Below are 25,335 nucleotides of genomic sequence, written 5' to 3' on the forward strand. Positions count from 1 at the left end.
CATGAAGACCAGTGAAACAGAAGACACAAAGACAAACCCACATAGTTTTAGTTATCTGATACTTAACAAAGGTGCCAAAAATAAATGTTGGAGAAAAGATAGCCTTTTAAACAAGTGGTGCTAGCAAAAAACTGAATATCCATATGTAGAAGAATAAAACTAGATACCTATCTTTCACCCTGCAAAAAAGCAAGCCAAAGACATAGGAATTAAACCTGAAACCTTGCAACTGCTAGAATAAAACCTTGGGTTAACACTCCATCATATAGGGGCTGGCACTGACTTCCTTAACAAGACCTCTAAAGCTCAAGAAATAAAGCCAAGATTCAACAAGTTGGATGCCATCAAATTAAAAATCTTCTGCACAGCAAGGACAACAATCAAGAGCATGAAGAGACAGCCTACAGAATGGGAGAAAATCTTTGCTGGCTACTCCTCTGACAGAGGATTGATATCCAGAATATATAAAGTACTCAAAAAGCTACAGAGAGAGAGAGAGAGAGACATAATAATACCCTGGACAAAAGAACTAAACAGACACTTCTCAAAAGAAGAAATACAAATGGCCAACAAACATATGAAAAAATGTCCAAATTCCCTAGCAGTCAGGGAAATGCAAATCAAAACTATACTGAGATTTCATTTCACTGCAGTCAGAATGGCAATCATCAAGAAACAAATAATGATAAATGCTGGCAAAGATAGGGGGAAATGTATACTCATACATTGTTGGTGAGACTGCAGATTAGTACAGCCATTCTGGAAAGCAGTATGGAGATTCCTTTAAAAAAAAAAAAAAAAAAACTAGGAAAGGAACAACCACATGACCCAGCTAATCCACTCCTCAATATTTATCCAAAGAACTAAAATCAGTATAGTGTAGTGATACAGACATATCAATGTTTATAGGAGTGCAACTCTCAATATCCAAGGTAAGGAATCAGCCCAAATGCCTGTCAATAGATGAATGTGACGGGGAGAAGTGGCACAGACCAGGAGGCGGACAGTGTCTCAGCCTTGAAAGTGAAAACCAATCAGGATCCAGGCCACGTGGGAAGGAGAGGAGAACAGGGAGCACAGGCTTTTAGGAAGAGCTCAGCTGGCAAAGGCTGGGGACACTCTTGGGCACAGCACGTTTGAGGGTCCGGATGTGGATGGCTTGAGAGACAACTCAGGTCGTTGAAGAGCTCTGGGCCCATTACAGCCAAGATGGGTTCTGGAGCCACCCTAGACTGTGGAGCAATTCTGAACAGTTCTGTGGGTGTCCCATTGAGCATCTAGATGTGGACAAGTCTGCAGGTGGGTGTACCTGGAAGCCGCCCGCCAATCAAATCCCTGTCCCTCCCCTATCCTTCTGCCTGAATCTGCCCCAATTTGGTCTGAATCATCCACACCATTACCTGTGTCTGTTTGCACCACCAAAGAAATTAAACAAAAGTAAAGCATTACAAGGCCAGAAGGAAGATTAGGTACAGCTACAAAGGATTCTTGGCGTGGAGAGATTTGTGGGGCAGAGCCAGAGTGAGGGGAAAGGTGGCTGCTTTTACTCTTTGACCAGGAAACTAGAGCCCAAGGGCTGGTGGGCAGTCACAGTGGGACTCCAGAGCCCAAAAGTCAGGGGTGTGTTGTTAAAAACTCCCAAGTGGAAATCTTATATTTAGATTTTGTTTAAAATAAACTCTGATGAGGAGACGTTCTGTTTTGGTTTCCACTATTTCTATATTTAGAATCATTCACTACCTGTTTCTAAAACGAATTTAAGGGCTCTGCTAATATTAATTTGCAGATTTTCTTGGGAAATGGCTTAGAGTTTGAAACCACAGTGATATTCTAGCCCTGAGAAAATAATTTACTACTAATTGATGGTTAACATTATTTTACTGCCTTTACAAATACCTGGACCTAGATGATAGAAAAAAGAAATTAAGGGAAAAATTATTTTCCCATCTACATTTTACATGGCTCAAAAATCTATGGCTCAAGAACTTGAGGCTGACAACCAAAGAAAAATAAGCATGGATGTGGCTGCCTTGCAAAGACATCAGAGAGCCTGGTAAACATGAGAACGGGGCTGCAGGAAAGAGGGCTGTAGTTTGTGAGATGATTTGGAAAGGTAGGCTTTGCTTTACTGATACCATTTACCAATTTTACAATTTTCTTTCTAATATTTGAGAGAGAATGACATTTCCCTTCACCTTTGACTTGAAGAGGTCTGTACATTGGCTTACCATCCCTGTGCACAGGACCTCACTAAAAGTGACAGCCCTCCTGTGACCTCCTCAGGTCCAGGGCCTCTGATGGAACAGCCTTTTAAAAAAGCTCAGTCCTGAGCCGGGCGTATTGGTGCACGCTTGTAATCCCAATGACTGAGGACCCTGGGGCAGGAAGGAGGATCAAGTTCTAGGCCAGCCTGGGCAACTTGGTAGGACCCTGTCTCTAAATAAAAAATCAAAAGGGCCAGGGATATAGCTTAGTGGTAGAGGAGCCCCTGGATTCAATCCCTAGTACTGCAAAAATAAATAAATAAAAATAAAAGCTCAGTCCTCTGGGGATTTGAAAACACAGCCTTATTTTTTTTTTTTTTTTAGGGCCCAGGCTATGTGCAGAAGAACAGAGTCCTCAATGGGTTTTGGATTCAGACACCACTTCCTGACTGGCATAGTTTTAGGGAGGTTACTTAAGCTCTACAAGTTTATGAGGATTGAATGAGAAAATTTAGGTTAGACATTTAGCCCAGCGCCAGGCACACGGAGACTGCTGAGTAAACAGGATCTACTGTGGTTATTATTATTCATCGTTATTACCACTAGCATCATTATTTTATGGGCATAACTAATGAGTTGGCAATACTAACACAAACTTTAGCCAGAATTTGACAAGGCCAAAATAAAACCAGACCCAGTGAAAGAGACTATGCTCAGCTCTCCCCAGCTACAGCTGGCCAGCGGCCTCCCTCCTGCTCCTCTCCAAGACCTTTAGAAGAAGCTCCTCAGCAGCTGGTACCTTGCTCTTGTGCTGACACCTAGGGACAGCCCCTGGTGTTTGGGTTTTTTTTTTTTTTTTTTCCTACTATTATTGACGGACAGTCTGCAATATTCAAATCAGCTCTTTCAGTTCTTTTTTCTTTGGGGACCTGCCCAAGGAAGGCCTGGTGAGATGCTGTCAAGGGTTCCAGAGCAAGTCCTGTGTCTAAGACAGACCGGGTGAGTGACTGTGAAATTTCCTGCCAAGGTGATGGGGTCGGGGTGGAGGTGGTTTCCATAAGATTTTATAACATATAAAGAGGCAGAATCTGATGGATTTAGTTCATTGAAGAAGGCAAACCAAAGAAAATGGATTGGGGATGAGGAGGAAGGGCAGCCAGGTCAGTAAAGAAAAATCTGAGATTCCAGGGCGGGTGCAAGGCCTTCACTGGGCTGCTGGATTCTCCAGTTGAGATGCCCAAACCTGCTAGTGCAGCATAATTGGGGGAGTCAAGGGCTCTAGGGAAGAAGGTGTGAGGTCTGTGTGAAGCAGGTGAAGGACAAAAGTTCACCCTTACCTGCTCAGGGGAGACTCCTGTGTCCCTGAGGAAATAGCCATCTCTTGTAATCCCGCCCCAAGGGAACCCATTGGCGGAAGCTGGTTATTGCTCAGAGAAAATTCCAGAAATTTAAATCCTGAGCTGGCTGCCCCTCCTCAGAGCCAGAGGGAAAGGCAAGGAGGACCCTTCCTTTCTACTCTACGTGGTTTCAGGAAAGCAACGTGTCCAATCATTAGATTCTGCTAAAGAGAGTGGGAGGGGTGAAACTGAGCCACAACTTGCTCCTCCTTGGCTTGTCTAAAACGTCATCTATAAAAACTTCTCAAGGAGAAATGTAGAGTAAAAACAGAAGGAAGAGCTGCTTGCTTCTGCCTGTGGCGTGGGGGTGCAGGAGTGGCATCGGATGTGAACACGTGGGTGTAACTATTGGTATCAGCTTCCACCGCTCCAGCACACCCTCTCCTGTGACAGCTCATCGCCCCCTTACCGGGAAGTGAGTTTATTACACTTCCAGCTCACATAAATGAAAAGAAACAGGGCTGTAACTCTTTTATGGAGTGAGTGAGAAATGTTTTGTGTAGGTAATTTAAGTACAAACGAGAAGTCACCCATTGATTTTATATCATTTCCATAAATGTTTATTGATTTTAGATAATAATGTTTTGAATTTATATGGCCCATTTCTTTAGACAGAACAAAGCACATTCATATATATTTCCTTGATTTTTAAAAATCCCTGTGAAGTCAGATCCAGAAGGTACTATCATTCCTACAAAATAAAGTCTACAAGTAAAATGATTTTGTGTCTCTCTGTAGTCCACCAAGACACATTTGAATGCTGGGAGAAATTCTTTTTGTCACAAAAGAATCCCCCGATAATGGTTAGGAACACTTTAATTTTATTATGTGAGACTGCTTTATTAACTTCTGTACGGCTTCACGAATTCCAGCTTTGTAGCTACAGCTTCTTAAATCCGACTTTCTCCATTTGAACATCAGTTTCAAAAATAATCTTTTTGAACGTTTAAAAGATCAGAGGAACTGCTTAAATCCCTCTTTAAGACAGGAACATGATGGTGTGACAATCCCCCTTTCAACAGATGGCTCTACACTATAAGGACACTTGCCTTTTCATTATAAAAAATAATTTATTACACATCATTCCAGTCACTCTATTGCATCTTCTAGTATTTTTCCTCTTGTGGGTACCAGAGAAAAAGAAAAAATCCTTATTAGGATTTTTTTTTATCATCCATAATCATGAAATATTATGAAGGAGGGGAGGTCATGTAAATTTGAGTACAAAGGTGTTCTTAAAGAGAACAGTTTTTGTAATTGAGATGCCATAAAATTTACCTTCCCAAGGTGTACAGTTTAGTAGTATTTATGATACCGTGAAGTTGTGATACTGTCACCACTATCTTCTCCCAGAGCATTTCATCACCCCTAAAAGAAACCCCCCCCCATTAGAGTCCCATCCCCAGCCTTAGTCCCTGGCAGCCATTAAACCATTCGCTGCCTCTGTGAGTTTGCTGATAGTGAACATTTCATATAAATGAAAATTTCCAATTTTTTTCTCTTTTTTTCACTGAGCATGTTTGTCAAGGTCCAGCCGTGTTTCAGGACTTCTTTCTTTGTATGCTAATATTCTGTTGTAGTTATAGACAACATTTTCTTTATCTATTCATCAGTTGATGGACATTCGGGTTGTTTCTACCTTACAGCAATTATGAATAATTGAACATTCATGTGCAGGTTTTGACATGTTTTCAATCCTATCGAGTATACATCTAGGAGTGGAATTGGTGGGTCCTATTGGTATCTAAATTTAACTCTCTGAGGAACTTCTGTTTTTCACCATGGCTACACTATTTTATATCTCGACCAGCAACATACGAAGCTTCAAACTCATCCATGTCCTTGCCAATACTTATTTTGATTTCAGCCATCCCAGTGAGGGTGAAAGTGGTATCCCATGGTATAAAGACAGTGGCCACTCAGATCATCTATAAAGGTTTGCAAATAGATGGTAATTATTTTTTTTCCAGAAAACCAAACACTTGCTTCTTTGTTGCATGTCCTGCAGTTTATTTCTAAATCCTTCATTTTTGCAGAGCAAGATGTGTCTTCTGTGTGTTACAATCTGAATGACTTAACAATGAACATGAATGAATCACAGCTGAATAGATCCCAAAGAAGACAGTTCTCTTGGGTACCACTTCCTTTGCTACCCACAATCCCTAAATTGGTTCCACCAGCCCCACAAACTGACAGCAGTGGCTGACCCTGGGTGACCGGCACTCTCTGTTCAGCTGGTGGAAGACAGCATCAGATCTCAGCGCTCATGTGCACTTCAACTCCCCTGGCGCCCGGCCAGCCTTAGCTGGAGCTTTGCCATCTGCTGGAGCACAGGAGAGGCAGAACCCAAGTCTCCAATAGTTCTTTCATCCACATCAAGGTCAGGAGCTGAACTTTCTTATCACTAAAGTTTTTCTTGTTCCGATTTCCTTTCTGATGCCCCCAAAGTCCTTCTAAACCTCCAGAACTTGGACTCCCTCCTTAAGAGGTGTTCAACTTAGCCACAGCAGTGCACTTACTTCATTTCCAACAGGGTTAAAGTGAATAATCCCTGCGACAGCAATTTGAGCACACAAAGATAGAACTTCTTCTCCTACTAAAATTAACTTAGCTCTTCTGGACTCTCTTCTGCCCAGGGTAGAAAACTGTAATCTTGCCAATTCAAAATAACTGATCATTTTCTCATGGGTAACCACTGTTCGGTTCCAGGGAAGCTGCACACAGTCCACCTGCCTGTCCCTCCCTGGCCCCTGTGACGGGGCTAGCCCTGTTTGGCACTGACTTCTGACATCCCCAATCTGGAGGGACAGATCCAGGTCTGCCTGTCCCAACCACAAGGCCTGTGCTGGTCACCAAGATTCTGAGCCTCCCTGTAAGCTCAGCACCCAAGACACTGCTAGTTTTGGCCAGACTCTAAGATGCAGGATTCTCTAGGAGTATAAGGAGTTCCAAGCTACAGTCAGGAGAACCAGGCCATTTCAGGGCCCCTGGCCTCTCTGAGGTATTTGCCCTTCCCCCTACACTGGCAATTTGGAGTTTGCTCTGGAACAATCACAAAGACAGTGGGCATTTCTCAGGAAATCTCCCTGCCTGGTAGTTCTGGTCCTGTCTACAGAGTCTTCCTCCCCTTCCCCCTGGTCAAAGCCTATCTTTTGAAGCAGAACGTTCTGTTTCTCTCCTCTTTTCTTGAGTTTCTCAACCAGTGGTTCTCAGAGCAAGGTCTCAGGACCAGCAACAGCAGCAGCAGCACCCAAAGCCTTATAAAGCCCATTCTCAAGCCCCACCCAGACCTGCAGCTCAGAAACACAGGAACAAGTGAGAATACGGGTTTTGATGAGTCCTCCAGGTGATGGTGATCCAGCCTGAGTTTGAGAACCATCCCTGGCATCCCTGGCTTATGCCATATTCAGCTCCTGATTCTAAACAAAGCCTGGAATCCAAAAGCCTCTTTTTTTTTTCTTTCTTTCTTTTTTTTTAAATTAAGTACCAGGCTTTGAAAACTTATCTCTGCTTTAAATATTCAAGAGCCCATCCCTGAGCTCAGAAGCCCTGCTGTAATTTCTAACTGCTTGGGAGAGAAATGACACAATGAACTGCTCGTGTTTAAAGTGTACCTGATTTGTTTTGACTGCACACACCCGAGAGACAAGGCCACCATCAAATAAACAGACCCCATGGCCAGGAAAAGTCTCTAGTTGTCAGGATTTTGCTTCTGGTTTCAATGGGTTCCTCCTTCCGAGGGAGGACAAGCCTTGGCTTATCTGGATTTCCTGGTGAATGGCTGGGGGGCAGGAGGGCAGAGGAAGAGGGAGCAGCCCAGAAAGATAGTCCAGGGAATAATAATTCAAAACTCTGTCACTGCAGTCACTCCACACCTGCAATTTTGGAGGGAAGACTAGTTTCTTAGCCCCATGCTGAGAACTGGGGTACCAGAGCACACAAGGGAGACACCCTGATTCCTGAGCCAAAGCCCTGTGAGGAATCCTTGCTTTATTATATATCGTTGGATGTGTCTTAACAGAGAATGTGCTGAGCAGCAAAAATCAACTTCGCTGGGGGAGAAGGTCTGACACTCAACCTGAAACCTGGAGGACTGATTTGGATTGACAAGAGTGAGTTCCAGGCAGAGGAAGCTTCCCAGAGCCAATCAGGCAGCTGGAGGAGGAGAAACCAGCCCAAGCCCGTCTCAGCTCCCAGGACCTCCCCGCTCTGTAATTAATTACAGGTAGTTTTGTATCTTCCTCCGAATCATTATTTAATTCCTACAGTGTTGACTGGGTTGGTAATATTTGTCTCTGCTCTTTTTAGTTCAGGTTGTAAGCTTGTGAGTACAAACTCCATGGCTTGGTATATAATCCATGTCACATTTACTTGTTTCTTTAAATCAGGTTTAATCAGCTCAGAATCCCATCCCCCACTCACCAGAGTTGAGAAACCCAATTGTTGTAGGGACAGACAAGGCAAGGCACCAAAGATAGCAGGAAACAGTTTTATTTGGCTGCAGCCAGGTTCAGAGGGCACAGCTTTTGCTGTAATCAATTAATCCCCTGAACCCCGAGTTCAGGGAGTTTCAGAATTTTATACCCAGCATGTAAGGGGAGGGGCTCAGAAGTTCCCAGTCTGCAGAAGTTCACATAAAAGCAGCTTTTCTTTCACTGTTTTGGGCAAGTTAACCCTTCAAGGTCAGCACCTGAGAAGGGGAGAGCTTCTTCTTCCCTTCTTTCCTCCCCCTGCCAGCTGTTACCATGGAGCCCATTTGTAACTTATCTTAAAAATGTAGACATCTCTGTGAAGCCCTAGCTCAAGGCCAGAGGCCTTGTTTGCACATTTCTACAAAATACTATACTGGATATGTTTGTGAAAAACTAGTAAGGGGTGTCCAGCACCTGGGGTGCTGGTATCTTCCCGGCCAGTGGCCAAGTAAAACAGGGTGACATGAAAATAGGAAGTTTATCTACATTGAGCTCTTTTGCAGAGACTCTTTTGCTGACAGTCCTAAAATCAGCCATGGTGAAGATTTCTGGAGAAGCCCAGTTAAGTCTTTTCTGTGGAGAAAGGGGGTGCCACTTCACAACCTCAGTCTCAAGGGAGATACTTCCTCCTCTATCTGCCGCCAGCATCCTGAGAAGATACTGAGGGTCTGACACGACCCAGAGCAGGCATCAGGACTCTGGTTTCTGGCCTCCTTGACCGTGACTCAGGAACTCATCTCAGAATCAAGATGGTCCCCGACTACGGCACATTTATGTCTTGGGCCATGCTTGGACATGCAGATTTGCTGAGACTAGGGGTTTCCAGTGCCTTGGGTCTAACCTGCCTGGCTACACCCCAGCCCCTCCCTGGAGACCCTGTGAGGGAACAGGTGTGGCCCATGTTGCTTGCAAATCCCTCCAAAATGTCAGACCCTTGCCTGGTCTCCCCAACTCTCTCCCAGCCTGGCCCCACAGCCATGGCTGCATCCCTGCTAGCTTCTCCCTATAATGTCCTCTCCTTCCAGGCTGAGGTCATAATGCCAGCCAAGGTTTTCCTGAGGAACTCACTGACTTCCTTCCTCAGTCAGTGTTGGGACCCAGCATGGCACCTCAGTCCCCATCCCTGTGAGTCCCTCAAGAGAGTGGGGGATTGGCAGGCGTTGTGGCTCAGTGGCTTTATGCTTGCCTAGCTTGTGTGAGGCACTGGGTTCTATCCTCAGCACTACATAAAAACAAATAAATAAAATAAAGGTATTGTGCCTATCTACAACTAAATTTATATATATATATATATATATATATATATATATATATATATATATATAAATTAAAAGAGAGAGAGAGAGTGGGGGAGTTGGTTCATGACCTTGCCTCCCTTAGGGCCAGTAACTCCTTCTGACAGAGCAGCCTCCTAAGGGCAAGGAGGCAGGCCTGGGTAAGGTGCATCTTCCAGGTCTTGAAGGTGGCAGCCTCCTTGGAGGATCTCCTTCCTTCCACCCCAGTTCCCTGCTGACCCCAGGGCCTGCCCTGGCATACCCTCTGAGCCTCCCCATAACCAGGAGAGGAGCGATTGTCATCAGCTGAAAAGTTTTTGGATGAGGGCCCCTGACTCCAGCACCTTGCCTGCCCTGCGGATGGGAATGTGCTTCCACTCACATGTGAGTGCCGCCCCGAACCAGATGGGAACATCAATGTGTGGCGGCGCCCACTCATGCTCATTAACCTGCAGAGCCCCGCACAGGGCATGAACCAGAAAAGTTGCTCATTGTTCATTTGAATCAGAGGATATTTATTAAGTTGAAATCCATTCCTTACTTTTATTCAGGACCCCTCTCTGTATTCCTCCAAACAGACAGTCAAGTATTTATTTTAAGAGTAGAAACATCTGTGCTGTCTTGGAATGCTCAGTGTCCCCACAGATAAACAGCAGCCACAGCACCAAGCGCTGCCTGAGGCAAACAGCCTCCAAGCTCTTCACTAGTGGACACATGCTGAGCTCTCAGCCTCACAGTGGCCATCACGGGCACCTCAAATTGGATTCACAGGTAGCACGAGATAGTCAATCAGGGCATCCTCCTCCTCCTGTGGCCCCTCCCCACACAGACCTCCACCTGTCTTCTCCCCAGGACCTACAGTTTCCCACCTCTATTTCTGGGGAAACTAGGGATTGAACTCAGGGGGCACTCAACCACTAAGCCACACTCCCAGGCCTATTTTGTATTTTATTCAGAGACAGGGTCTCACTGCATTGCCTCACTTTTGCTGAGGCTGGTTTTGAACTGGCGATCCTTCTGCCTCAGCCTCCCCTAGGATTAGAGGCAAGCAACACTGCACCAAGCAGGTTCCCACCCTCATTGAAGCCACCTCTCCCGTTCCTTCACATTGATTCAAGACCTCTACTGCATATTTCAGAGATCTCCCTCTACCATCTCACTCATGACCCTCCTGTACCTCGCCATTCTCAGACTCACCTTTGCCCCCTTCGGGTTCACTAAGCCCCCTTCACATCGTAAGTTTATACTTGCAGTAAACAGCCACACCATGTAGGTTGCCTCTGATGAAACCCAACCTGGACACACACTCCTTCACTGAGATCTTATGCGTAACTGGACTCCAGCCTCCCATTTTACCTAAGAGCAAACAAAGGCCCAGGAGATGAAATGGGCTCCTGCCAGGGATGCCCTTCCTCCCTCAGAGCTCCTGCCTCAGGCCAACCTGCCATCTTAGAGTGGAGCCTTGCTGAGCCCAAGCCACAGGTGTGGCTAGATCTTAGGATTAATCAACAGAAATGTATTGAGCACCATCAGCTCTACTTGGAATGCATCCCTTTCCAAAATTCAGGTGTTGAAACTTTACCAGTGTGCTGGCGGTAGGGGGTGGGGGCCTGCAGGAAGTGCTGGGATCATGAAGCTCCTCCCCTTAGGGATGAGAGTCAGGCCTTTTAATGAGGCTTTGCGCAGTGGCCCACTTGCCCTCTGCATTGCCCTTCACCTCTGCCATGTGAAGACAGCGTTCCCCTCTCCAGAAGATGTAGCAACAAGGTGCCACTTTGGAGGCCGAGAGCAGCCCTCACTCGACAATGAAACCGGCGCTCCTGGATCTTGAACTCTCCAGCCTCCAGAACTGTGAGGAAGTGAGTTTCTGTTCATTATAAATTACCTCGTCTCAGGTACAGCAGCGCAAGTTAACTCAGATGCCACTCAGGTAGGATCCCCAGAAGCAGACCTGGATCACGGACAAGGGTCTGACCACAGAAGTGCCCCCAGGAGACTTCTGGAAAGAGTTGTGCAGAAAGGGTGAGGAAGGGAAGAAGCCAAGAAAAGGTACCATCTCTGCCATGCCCAGCCTCCGCCTGATCCCCCGGGGGAGCTGCCTTGGTGTGTGCTAGGCTGGAGTTCACTTCAGCGAGGCAAGGAGGTGAGTCCCCTGCACCCTCCACACCTCAAGCACAAGCCTCTGGGAGGACGGAAAGGTACGTGAAACAGACACATGGAAGCTACATTAATCCATTTTATGTGCGATGTGGCATGTCATATTACAAATAGAAAGTAGGCACCTTTAACAATCTGTGTGACAAGGGGGTCTAGTGGCCTCAGGGCAGTCACCTAAGAGAGGTCACAAGTATTGGATGTTAGCAGAACTGGATGCAGGTGCAGAGCCCATCATAGGGACCTGAGGGGCATGGTAGGTACCTGTGAGACCCCTGCAGCCACACTGTGGGCCTGCTCTATTCTAGATGCTTCCAGACATTGGCCATGTAAGCCATACAACAGCCCAAGAGGTCGGTACTGCCTTTTCATTCCTATTTCACAGAAGAGGAAACTGAGGCACCAAAGTCAAATCAGTTGTCCAAAGTTGTTTGTGTAGTGTCAAAAGAGGGTTTTCAACCAGGCACTCTGCTCCAGCCTCTCAAATCCTGGCAGTTGGACAACTCTCAGGACAGGGTGCAGAGCAAGGCCCCCCAGGAGAAAGAAAGCCAAAAGATCCCTCTGGGTGTGGGCAGGTGGGGAGGAGGTAACCAAAAAGTTTTGTCTTAAAACCAAGGAGTACATCTCTGTGTGTCTGTGTGTGTATAATTTTTTGGTTTTGCCTCTAGAACAGGCAAAAATTATGGTAGAAAAAAACATGGAAGGTTTTCTGGGTTGATGTTTATGTTATATTTTTTGCATCTGTCAAAACCAGTGCAAGTATACTTTAGTCTGCATTTCATAGGATGTAGATCTTACCTCAAAAACACACAAAAAAGTAAATATTAAACTCCAGCTGATGATTGTATGTTGAGGCTTTGGGAATCCTAGTGGGAGATGGCTGGCATCTGCAATTTGCTCTGAAATTCATTTGAACAAGAGGATGGATTGACAGATGAATGGAGCATGGAAAGATGGACAGGTAAGTGACAAAGCAGATATAGGAAGATGTTCATAGAATCTAGGTTTGGGGTGTACCAAACTGTACACAATTTCTGTGTGTCTGAAATTTTTCATAACATGTTGAGGGAAATGTGTTTCCCTCTGGGGAGGGTAGATATGGGTGAAGAAGAAGGGACTGTCCCTTTTCACTTTGTTTCTGTATTTTTTCATTTTTTAAAATATTTTCTTAGTTGTCAATGGAGCTTTATTTTATGTGTTGATACATGGTGCTAAGAATCAAACCCAGAGCCTCACACATGCTAGGCAAGCACTGTACCACTGAGCCACAATCCCAGCTCCCTCTTTCATTCATCTTTATCAGCATGTACCATTTTTGTAAAAAGTTGTTTTCCTTTAATAATTTTAAAAGTAGCACAAGATATGATCTTGCCCCTGGGGAGTTGAGCATGTAAGGGGAATTGAAGACAAAAGGTGCCTTTTATCATGTTGTCCTTGCCAAGGAAAGTGCTAGTATCCTATAACAGTGCTCTTGAAAAGGTGGCCCACAGTCAAAGGTCAAGTGTTCTTTGTCTCTGTCACCCACCCCTGCCTTTGTGGGCTGAGCCTCAGTTCCACAGACTGTCCAACAAGAGGATTGATTTGGGTGTTCCAGGGTCCCTTTCAACGCCGCCTGAGACATTCCCAAGAGATGTTTTTATGAATGGTGTCTGTTATATTTGAACACCTCTAAGTTCAAGAGTTTTTTTAGATTTACACTTTAAAAAATAAATGTTTGGAAGTCAAAATAAAGGCAGGCTTATGATACTTTGAGATTGCTGTGGAAAGGGATATTTTGTTCTGTGCCAGCAGAGGAAATTTGATGTCACCCTGTGCTCCCCATATGAGTGACTCTGTCCTTGTATGAAACACTCCCGTGAATTTCTTTTCATTTTTTGTGGTGCCAGGGACCGCACCCAGAGCCTTATTCATGCTAAGTAAGTGCTCTACCACTCAACTACCCCCAGCTCTGTGGACAAGGTTTTACGGCAGTAGAGCACTCGCCTAGCACATGCAGGCCCTGGGTTCGATCCCTGGCACTGCAAAAATAAAAAATAGATGACCACAACCATGCTGGCATTTGTGCAGTCTCCATCTGACCCCACTGCCCCCTAGTGAGACGGTCTCATCCTTTGCATGTGAGCTCTGCATCATGGCTTCCCTCAGACCACCCATGAAGTCCAAAATCCTCAGAAAGAGGATTCATCTGGCATCAGTTCATCTGCTATGTCAGAATTAAGTGTGACTGGCAGAAACCAGGAGGTATTGACAACAGGGTGAGGAAAAGTTCAAGGTCAGATCTTGATGCCCAACATTGGTTATGAGAGCAACAAGAAAGCAAAGCACATGCTGCCCAGTGGCTTCCAGAAGTTCCTGGTCCACTGGAAGAGCTGCTGTCATGCAAGGAGTCTTACTGTCTGGGCTTGCTCACAGTGTGTCCTGCAAGAATTACCACAAAGCCATCGTGGGAAGAGCAGCCCGCTGACCATCAGAGTCGCCAATCCCAGTGCCAGGCTACACAGGGAAGAAAAGAAAATGTGCACATTTGTTTGTGTGTGTGCTTGAATAAAACCACAAAAACTGCCACCTTCCCCCGCAAAAATCCCCAACCATGGTCATCTGTGCATTGCCTGTGTCTTGTCCAGGAAGACAGTGGTAGTGGTTGTGAGAGGGACCCTCTGGCCTCCAAAGCCTGAGAAAAACTTGTCAACTGCTGCTCCAGACATTCACCCCTCTCCTGATGTCATCAGGCTGGGCTTCATATTTTAAGTTTCTTTTGCCAAACATCACTAGAGTTGCCAATGCTGCTCTGGCCCATCACCAGCATGAAGCATGGGTGGGATGCAGGGTAGGCACAGCCCCTGGAGTCCCCAAGCAGGTCATGTTATCTCATGTGCCAGTGGAGACTGCAGTCATCTCGAGGCAGCTCTGTAAATTAACCATCCCCCGACACATCTGCACCAGGCCTTTAACCTGTCTGTGGACATGGCCAAGCCATGACACCTTCCCAGATGAAAGTGCCTGCTCAACACCCACCCCACAGTGGACCAGGACAGGCATGGAGGCTTTCTCCAGTGGCTGCTTTTGTGAAGACCAGAGCTTTGAAAGCCATGCAGATGGTCTCTGGCTTCTGGCGTGCAACCACTTGTGATCGGTGGCCTGGTGTGAGGATGGAGGTTGTGATGTATGAGAAACAGATGCAGGAGTGCTGTGGACGTGCAAATTTAAGAAACTGAGCCTAGCATGGTGGCGCACACCTGTAATCCCAGCGGCTTAAGTGGCTGAGGTAGGAGGATCGTGAGTTCAAAGCCAGCCTCAGCAACTTAGTGAGGCCCTAAGAAACTCGGCAAGACTCTGTCTCCAAATAAAAACATTTTTTAAAAGGGCTGGGGATGTGGCTCAGTGGTTAAGTGCCCCTGGGTTCAGTCCCTGGTACCAACAAAAAGCATATGTCCTTGGAGAACAGACATTATGGAAGACCAATGACCCATCTTCCAAATTACCCCCTTTAAAATAAAAATAAAGCACAGACTTGTCCTGTGTGCTGCACGGGGAAACGCAGATCGTTATTGCTGCTGCTCCTTGGGCCAGCCAGTCTTCATTTGGTTTCTATTTTTACAGTCCTGTTTGCCTTTAAAGCTTTTTCAGAATTGACAGATCAGCCCCTGAAGTCAGCAGGGAGGCCATAAAAAGGTTTCTGTATGAAGGTGCAACTCCTGACAGCAGTGGCGCTTGCCAGAGAATGGCTGTCTTGTCAGTCCTGAGCCCAGGCTGCTTCCTGGATGTTGTCAAAGGTCATAAACAAAGAAGGCTCTCCACTGGGGGAGAGGGGGGAACCCAACAACTAACTCAACTCAATCAAAGACGCTCTCTTTTCAAATGCTTTCTTTTCTTTTTCTCTAATGACATCAAGCCACGGTTTCTTATCAGAGCCTGCAAATGCAGAATTGTGAAATAAACTAAATGTGACACCGCACAACAAAGATTCATTGAGAAGCATGCAGGGCAGCAGACACTAAAGGACACAGGATGACTAAGACATAACACTCGTCCTCGGGAGGGTAGAGCCCAGCCATGGGTAAAGGGCTGACATTGGAGGATAGGACCTGTAAGAGAGGCCGATGGCAGGCTAAGGGGCTTGAAGAAGGGAAAAGCTATGGTCAAAGCCTTGTGAAGGTGTCAGGGGAGAGGAGAGAAGGGTGAGGGTGGACTTCAAGCCAGACTTAGCAATTGTCACAGGGCTGCACTGCACACCACCCCAAAACCCATTCGTGAGTCTGCAGGTTGGCGTGGGGAGCTGTAGGCTGGCTTGCTGAGCAGCTCTGCTCATGCCCAGGGCCCTGCTGGACTTGGCTCCTTGCTTCATAGGGCTCAGGCCTGTTCCACATTGGCTCAGCTGGAGAAGCTCTTTTCACAGTGATGCTAAGGCACAAGAGGGCCATCCCAGCTGCACAGGTGCATCTCAAACTTCTCCAGGGTCACTTCCACTAACAGTCATTGACTGATATGGTTTGGATCTGGATTGGTGCCCCAAGTCTCATGCATTAAAGGCTGGTCCCCAAATATAGCAGTGTTCAGAGGAGGGGCCCTTGGGAAGTAATTGGATCATGAGAGCTCTGAGCCCATAGGTGGACTAATCCATTGCAGGATTCATAATTTGAGTGGACTATTGGGAGCTGGTGGAAAGTGCAGGAGGTGGGATCTAGCAGAAGGAAAAGGGTCCTTGAGGGCATGCTCTTGGGGATTATATCTTGTCCCTGGCTCCTTCCCCTCCCTCTCTCTGCTCTCTAGCTTTGCTATGCTAATCAGCTTTCCTCTGCCATGTCATTCCACCATGATGCTCACCTCACCACAGGCCCAAAGCAATGGAACCAGCTCACCATTGACTGAAGCCTCTGAAACCATGAGCCAAAACAAATCTTTTCCCCTCTAAGTTGATTTTTTTTTTAGGTATTTGTGACAAAAAGCTAACATCATCTAAACCAATTCATACAGCCAAGCCCAAGCCTCTATTGAGCATTACTGCAAAATAACATGGCAAAGACGAAGAGGTGAAGAACTGGGGCCAGTGGTTCAATCTGCCTTGGAAGGGCTGCCAGGCCAAGGGAGGCATGAGCCCAGAAGCATGGAAGCTGGGAAACGTTGAGTCCTGTTAGGAAAAGGAATTGCCCTTTCTGACAACAGCTTTACAAGAATGCTGGAACCCTAGGCCCACGAGATGCTCCACACACAAAAGCAAAAGGTGGTGTCATTTTTTTTTTTTTTAATGAGAGGAAATGCATGTGCCAGAGTCTCTTGTTATTTCCCAGAAATGCATCAGCATGGTTAAAGCTCTGGCAAGTCCTTCCAGAAAGGGACCAGTTTCACTTTGTTTAACCAGAAGTTTCCCAAGTTCACTTGGCTTCAGATCCTGCCCCGTCAAGTAACACTGAAATTAGAACTTCCTTGGAGCAATGCTGGATTGGATCACAGGACTCACACAGGGGAGAGAAGAGGAAAACAAGCTTGGACCATATGCACATGCACACACACACACACACACACACACACACATATCCTGGAGATTGGACCCAGGGCCTAGCACAGTAAGCACGTGTTTACCACTGGAATACACCCCCAGGAACTGAAGTATATTTTAAAGGGGAACTTTGGTGCAAATCTACTACCTGCCCATGACTTGTATGACACTTCCTCTCTTCAAAAGGTGGAACTAATTTTCCTCTTGAGCGTGGGTTGCACTTAGTAGTAGTGACTCACTTCTAGAGAAGAGAATGAAATAAAAGTGAGGCTTCAGAAACTAGATTATAAAAAGCACTGTGACATCCTCTCTGGCACTGTCTTCAATCGCTCTGTCTAAGGGAAGCCAGCACCATGGAGGGCCTGTGTAGAGAATGGAGACTTGCCACCTGCAGCCTCCCCCCAACACCTTCAGATAACTGCAGCCTCAAGAGGGACTCAAAGCCAGAGCCATCTAGCCAAGTCACTCCCAGATTCCCAACCTCCAGAAACCAAGCAAGGGAACATCGTAGTCTGAGTCGCTGTCACATAAAGACAATAAACTGGGTGGCTCATAATCAAAATGTTTATTTCTCACAGTTCCAGAGGCTGGGAAGTCCAAGGTCAAGTGGTAGAAGATTCTGTGAAGATCCGCTTCCTGACTGATGTCTTTTCACTGTAACTTCATGTGTGAGAAGGGGCGAGAGATCTCTCTGCAGCTCTTTGTCAGAGCACGAACTCCAGAGCCCTTGTGGCCTAAGCACCTCTCAATACCAGCACTTTGCAGGTTAGGATATGAACACATGGATTACGTGTGTGGTGGGGAACGAGGAGTGAGAAACATTCAGTCTATTGCAGGTGACAAAAGTGTATTTTAAGCTGCTAAGTTTTAGGGTTATTGTTACACAGCCGAGATAACTAATACACAATGACATATGGGAAACCACTACCACTTGCCACAAAGAGAAATCATCCTGAAACTACCAAAACTCTGAATCTAACTCATCTTCTCTTAAAAATAAAGATTAGCATGTGTTAAAAACATACTAGATCCATACAGCTCAGCAATGTAAAGAAACAAACCACTGATTTATACAACAATGTGAACCTCAACAAGGACATAAAAGAAGCCAGACCAAAACACCACTTTTTTCTTTTCTTCCTTCTCTCTTTTTTTCTTTCTTTCTGTGCTGGAGATAAGCACCCAAGACCTTATACATGCCGGATAAGTGCGCCACCACTGAGCTACAACTCCAGACCCCCCAAACCACATATGTGATCCAATTTTAATGAAATTTTCAGAGAAAGCAAACACAAAGAGACAGAAAAATCAACGGTTGCTTGGAAGTAAAGAAGGGATGCTGATCAACTGCGTATGTGTGTAGAAGACACTGAGAGAACTTTGGGGGTTTTTTACATCTTGGAGCATGTTCTGAAATGGGGTTATAGTGATGGTTGCACAATTGTATACATTGACCAAGACTCGTCAAATTGTTTCCTTAAAATGGGTGAATAGCACGGTATATAAATTATATCTCAGTAAAGATATTAAAAATTAAAAGATAGAAAAATGACATTTTCACTATGAGAGCCTAAGTAACACATCCCTAACTAAAATCAGCACCTCAAATGCCACCCATGGTGGATGCCAGGCTTTGGAAGACCCTGTTCAGAATATCCACTCCTGCTGGTCTTCTCTGTGTCTGGGCCAGTCCCCAAGGACAAACCACAAGGGCAATTATGGTGATGATAACCTTCCAGAGCCAGGCATTGACTGCCATTGTGTTTCTGACACGTAGGCCCCAGAAAACACCCTATTTTCCAGCTCTAGTAAGGATCTGTGGGCAAATAGCCCTTCTGAAGTCAGAGTAGATGGCCTGTTAGTGTCTGCAGACTATTTTGAATAATAGATCTCTCCTTAGGAAAAAAAATTCTCTTTGGTGCTTGTGGTTGATTTTATTAATAGCCAAAATCAATCAATCTCCCTGTACCCATACCTTTTGCCAGAGGATTTTGCTTTGTTTTGTTTCTTCACTAAAGAACCCGTCTATTTCCCAGCATCTTAGTCTTAGGCTGGGCCATGTGACTTGCCTTGGCCAATAGAAAGTCAGTTTGAGCTGCAAAGGCTTAGCTAGCACTCATGGGGCTGGGTTTGCCTCTTGTTCTAGGAGGAAGAGCCAATTCGACTTTTTAAAAAATATATATATATTTATTTATTCTAATTAGGTTTATATGGCAGCAGAATGCATTTTGATTTATTATACTCAATTGCAGCAAAACTTTTCATTTCTCTGGTGGCACACAATGTAGTGTTGCACCATATGTCCAATCATGCATGTACCTAGGGTCAGGATGGAGCCAGTTAGGCTTGCTGAGGGATTGTATGCATGGGTGGAGATTAACAAGGAGTCAGGGTTCAGGACTGACCATCTAGATGGGTAGTGATGGCACGTAGGTGGGAAGGACTTGGAGGGAATGAGAGTGTGTGTGGGGACTGGAGAGAGCTAAAGGGACAGTCCAGATTGTAGTTGGAATAAGTTAAGCATCAAGAATATGGAGGGGCTGAGATTTTTACAAGTTAGCCTGCCAGATTTTCATTGTTGTTGTTATTTGGTTTTGTTTTTATTTTTCATTCTCATAGAAGATACAAGACTCCTGGGTCAGAGACAAAGAATAGATTATTACTCATTGCAAAGGCAGTAGCTAGAGTATCAGCATTTGTCCTTGGCAACATTTTACATCTTGGAAGGAGCAAGTTCAGTGACTTCTCTCTAGGTCTCCTGCCATTACCCATGGATGGATTCTTCTCTTCTCTGAGTCCTCTACAGTTCACTTCCTCAGCCCAGCAAATCAGATGGTGTCACACCCCAGCTCTTCCTTTCCCAGCCAGCCCCTGGCTTTCTCTCCTTCCTAAAATACACCAGGAGCTCTTTCCCTGCCTGGGAAATGCCATTATTATTATTTTTTTTTTTTTTTGGTGGGAGGTGGTACTAGAGATTGAACTCAGGGGCACTTGACCACTGAGCCAAATCCCAAGTCCTATTTTGTATTTTATTTAGAGACAGATTCTCACTGAGTTGCTTAGCACCTCAGCATTGCTGAAGCTGGCTTTAAACTCGCGATCCTCCTGCCTCAGCCAGAGCCTCTGGGATTACAGGTATGCACCATCACGCCCAGCAGAAATGCCATCCTCGACCAAATTACTTAAGCACTCTCCTACAGTGCCAACTTCTTTCCCCCATGGCATCTGCCACTTAATCTGATTGTTTTAGTTATGACCTCATTTGTTTATATTATCTTACTGCCAACAAATTTCTCAATAAATATTTGTGGAGCCCAAAATTATATTTCCCAAATAACAGCTTTTAAAAGCCTACACTAAGCCGGGTGTGATGGCATTCCAGCGGCTTGGGAGGCTGAGGCAGGAAGATGGTGAGTTCAAAGCCAGACTTAGCAAAAGTGAGGTGCTAAGCAACTCAGTGAGACCCTGTCTCTAAATAAATAAATAAAGCCTACACTAGCTGGTATATTAGAAGGATAAATTCAATTTACAAATGCCTTAGGAAAGATACATTTTAATAATCTGTGGTCTTAGTGTTTTTACAGACATTCTGAAAAGCATCATATACAGGTCAAATGGCTTTCTGATAGCTTTTCTGGACCTTTTATGCTAAATGATGAAAGATCTAATTAAATGTTACAAAATGAAATGCAGAAATTTTTTTCCCAGGAGTTGTTGAACCACATAACTGCTTTGACATTTCCTTGGCCCTCTGAGCTAACAATTGTATGGTAAATGCCTTATTAGTGTCATTAGTGTTAGGGAAATTTTTTTGGAGTTTGAGTTTGTTCAGAACATCTCATTTTAAAACAATACCAAATATTCCCCAAATTACACAAAATCTGGCAGAGGGCTTGCACTCTGCTGATGATAATGAATAAATGAATACATGAGATGTTGAATTATGACTAACAAATCTCTTTTGCAGGCAGATTCTTTTAGTGCACAAAGATGTCTCCAAATTAACTCTGAATACGTACTGATCTGTTTCTTCAATGCTTTATGTTATAGTTAAGATGTCCAAGAAAGGCTATTTCAGTTGACTTCTTTGGATGTTTGGATATGAGTATGTAGAGGCTACAGGGGAAAAGCTCTTACTTTCCTGATAAAAGGGTTAGGTGCAGCCCTTTTTTCTTTCACTCCTTTTGTCCTGGAATGTGGATGGAATGGCAGGACTTCTGGCCACTTCTTTGCAACCATGGGGGAAAGCCCAAAGAAATCTTAGTGTTAAAGTTAAAAAGAATGAGCTAAAGAAGGCTGGGAGAGCTATCAGATTATGATCAAGTCTCATTGAAACTGATGAGAAGGGAGACAAGGTTAAGTAGAAACATCTTAGACTGATCTATGACTTGGGGAGGTCTCCCAGAAGCAGGTCTGTCTGGATATCCCTGATGCCCTGAGCCATTGGCTGGGTGCTGCTGGGAAAGATGGCTTTAGCACAAATACTGCCACAGAGGTTCAAGAGCCACAGCTGGAGCCCTCAGTCAGTTACACTCCCTGTAGCTGGGAGTCTGTGAGGCCTACGTCCATGGCCACACCACTGCCCTCAAAAGAATGTCCCCTGGAATACTTGTTCTCAGAGAAAAATCGGCTCCCAATGCCTGTGCCCTCAGCTCATTTTCCATACCCTGCTGCTGGGTGCGTTCCTAACAGAACTCCCCTCTTTCCAGAGCCCCCTCCTGTTTCTCCTCGCCTTTCCTTCCTCCAGTTTCTCATGCAGAGCAGTTTAATTCTGTCTCTTTGACACTCCTGCCAGCACCCAGCCCTCAAGGTCCCTTCAACTCCAAAGTGGTTTTTCACACCTTTTCCCAAAAACAAATCATATTCTCTCCCTAGGAGGATCCTGGTGCCAGGTGATAAGATAAATATTTTAGCCATGTGCACACTCTGGTTGTTCTCTAGGGTAGATGACTGTTCTACCCTCCTAATACGTGAACTGCTCTAGATGGAGACCTTATACTTTTTGTGTATGATTTAAAAGTTTATTAATTCACAATATAGCAAAGTATCAATAATCAGATAGCCCGAACATACCACCTAGATTCAACAAATGTTAACACTTTACCATATTTCCTTTGACTCACTTTAAGAAATACATTCTTGCATATGTTAACAATTAGAATAATACATTGTGTTCCAGACCCTTATCTGATTAATGGTATTAACCTCTTTAAACCTCACAAAATTGGTGAAGTCGATATTAATATTGTCCCTATTTACAGACAAGAAGATTGGACCATGGAAATGTTAAGTAACTTGCCCCAAATCACACAGCTAATAAGTGTTAGAGGCAGAATTTGAACCCGGGCAGATTAGGCTACATGAAGTTTTTGCATCATATTTTATTTATTCTTATGCTCAGAATAAAATAATAAACATTCATTGAAAGAATGAATAAATAACCCCATTAATTTAGGGTGTAAACAAATGCATGACTGACTTTGATACTGGGAATATCAAGCTCAATGAAACCAAGTCATTTTTGTGAAATAACTCAATCCATAAATATCATTCATTTTCAATTAAGATACTGTAATCTTGGGTCCTAAAAAACAAAAATTATTTTAATACTAGGGATTGAATGCAGGGCCTCTTGCATGTTAGGCAAGTGCTCTACCACTGAGCTACATCCCCCGTTCTTTTAATTTGGAGACAGGGTCTCACTAAGCTTCCCAAACTGGCCTCAGACTTGCAATCCTCCTGCCTCAGGCTCCTGAATAGCTGGGATTACAAGCATTCCCCACTGTGCCCCGTCATCCTAAAAATATTTTTATTTTTTATTTTTTTGCTTTTGTTTTTAGTACCAGAGTTTGAACCCAGAGGCACTTAACCACTGAGCCATATCCCCAGCCTTTTTTATGTTTTATTTTGAAACGAGGTCTCACTAAGTTGCTAGGGGCCTTGCTAAGTTGTTGAGACTGGCCTTGAACTTGCAATCCTCTAGCCTCTACCTCCTGAATAGCTGGGATAACAGCTGTGCACCACCATACCCAGCCTTCCTAAAAGATTTCTAACTTTTTTGTTTTGTGGCTTTCTACCAGGAGGACGCATAGATCATCCTTGGTTCAGTTGTCCATTGCTTCCTGACAACTGATCCCAGCAAAGAACAGCTACAGTGATAGCCCGTCACCATCTCTCATGGTTCCCGTGGTCAGCAAGCATGGCTTGCTCCTGATCCCCAACAACAGGAGTGGGCCGGAGTCCCTGGAAGTTTCATGCACTTCCACATCTGGCAGTTGGTGTGGGCTGTGACCTGGCTATCAGCACAAGATTCCTAATGACAGGAAGGACAGTGGCTGGTCCAAGCACAGGTGACCCAGAGAGAAAAGAGAATCAAGCACAAGCCCTACTACTTTCTATGACCTCCAGAGTCTTGTAGCATCCTTTCTACCTCATCCTGTTTGTCAAGGAAGCTACAAAGTTCTGCCAGGACCTGGAGATAAAAAACAGTTCCTGCCTCTTATGGAAGTGTGTCAATTCACAGTGCAAGGAAAGCCAGTCAGCTGGGCTGGATGTGCAGTCTACCACAGATCCTGAAAAGCAGATGATGTAATGCTTACAGTTTGCATCCCAACATGAGAGTTGATTCTTCTTCACCAATTGGCTCCCACTAGAGGGTTTGAGAATGGGCTTAACCAATGTGACCATTATAAAGACGGACAAGGAACAAAAGTTACCATACATTTCAACAATTGTGCAACTAGTAAGTACTGTGCATTTTTCTTCACCTGTTCAAATATTATCAACCCTTTTAATACTGAATATACAGGCGATCTTAAAAATCTAGCCAAGTCTCATTTTCTAAACTTCTAGAGTGTTTTTCTCTCCAATGTATCAGGCCATTCCCTGCTTTTACCATCTTGTTAACCCACAATCTGCAGGTCAGACGGGGCCTCGGGTTCACAGGCAACAGCTTTATCTGCAGTTTCATCAATAAACTCCAGTGCCTCTGAGCGGATTTGACCAAGGTCAGGGGGTGCCGCATTATTCCTACGTAGGTGTAGACAGAACTATTGTCTGGCTAGTTTATATTCCTGGGATGAAGCAGATGTAATTCATACCTTGAAGAAATAAAGGCAATATCCTTTAAGTTCAAAAGGCTTATTCTCCTTGTCCGGTAGGAAATATCCACTTCCCAGAACCAAGCAAGAAAATGTAATAGAGTGCAGAGGCCTCCTGAGGAAGGTCGTGGCACCTTTGCTCTCTGAAAGAGGGCCGCAGCTGGCTTTTAGTGCTCACGTGGCTGTTTTGCTGAGCCGGTGATGGTAAAAGGAGGGAACCCTTAATGTTGTCATCAGTTGTAACCTGAGAAGGTGCTAAGTATGCCACGTTGAAGATCACCGGTTGCACCTGAGGTCTGCTGTGTGTGTGTGTGTGTGTGTGTGTGTGAGCGTGAGTGTATATGTGTGTGCTAGCACGCGCATGCACAAACCCAAGGGCACACTGCGATTCTGGCTTATCTGGAGCTGACCCAGAGGGAGACAGAGGTTAGCTCTGTCTAGTGACATCATTGTTTCCTTTGTTAATGCAAGAAAATAAGCCTTTTCCTGATTTCCTGTGGCCACTTTGCCCTCCATCGTTACTACATAAATAGCTTTGTGGTTTTGGCCTTCATTTTCCTAAGGAATGAGTTATTTAACTTCTCTAATTTAATCATCCTCAGATTATCTTCCTACCTCGATTTAATAAAGGAAATTAAAATGTGTTTTCTTTTTGTTAGTCTCCTCCACCACCATCTGCTTAAAAATGTGGATATAATCAGCCACTGGAAAGTATGAGAAACAGATCATGTTTACAAAGAAGTTTCTCTCTTTTTAAAAAGCATGTGAATAAAATTTTAAAATCCCCATGAGGAAAAAGAAAAATCTGCCAGAATTTTTAGTTGAAAGAGATTTCATTTCATAGCAAGAGCTGGTAATGTAAAATGATCTCTCCAAATATAAACCCACGGCTTCCTGGTAATTGTGTTATTTTTTGAGACAAATAAGGTATTTTTTCTAATTTATTGTTTTGCAAGAAACCCTATTTGCAGGCTGGTAGCAGTCAATGGGACTAAATTCATGCCACCTGTTCCCACTGGTTTTCAATCTTATGTATCTGGAAAATCATGGTAGTCATCTTTCCCCTGCAAGGATAATTCTGGCACCATAGATAATTTTTTTACGGTTAGTGGGAATGTTTTTTGAGAAAGGAACAGGAATATTTTTAAACTACTTGGAAGGTTAACGATTAGTTTTTTTTATTTTTTCCCTTCATCAAGGAAAACATACTGATTTTTAAAAAACAGCTTTATTGACA

The 25,335-nt window shown here is 44.6% G+C and overlaps 1 long non-coding RNA gene across 1 annotated transcript; it reads left to right on the top strand.

The window, feature by feature from the left end:
• Window positions 1-2,557: 2,557 nt before the first annotated feature.
• On the top strand, window positions 2,558-9,282 carry LOC124109199 (uncharacterized). Its single transcript, XR_006856887.2, has 3 exons — window positions 2,558-3,203; window positions 5,638-5,981; window positions 7,623-9,282. It is a non-coding gene; the product is annotated as an uncharacterized LOC124109199 (long non-coding RNA).
• The last annotated feature ends 16,053 nt before the right edge of the window (window positions 9,283-25,335 follow it).

The sequence above is a fragment of the Marmota monax genome, unplaced genomic scaffold, assembly GCF_021218885.2.
Source record: "Marmota monax isolate L192 unplaced genomic scaffold, Marmota_monax_Labrador192_F-V1.1 WCK01_AAM20220418_F8-fsc00152, whole genome shotgun sequence".
NCBI classification, from domain to species: Eukaryota; Metazoa; Chordata; class Mammalia; order Rodentia; family Sciuridae; genus Marmota; species Marmota monax.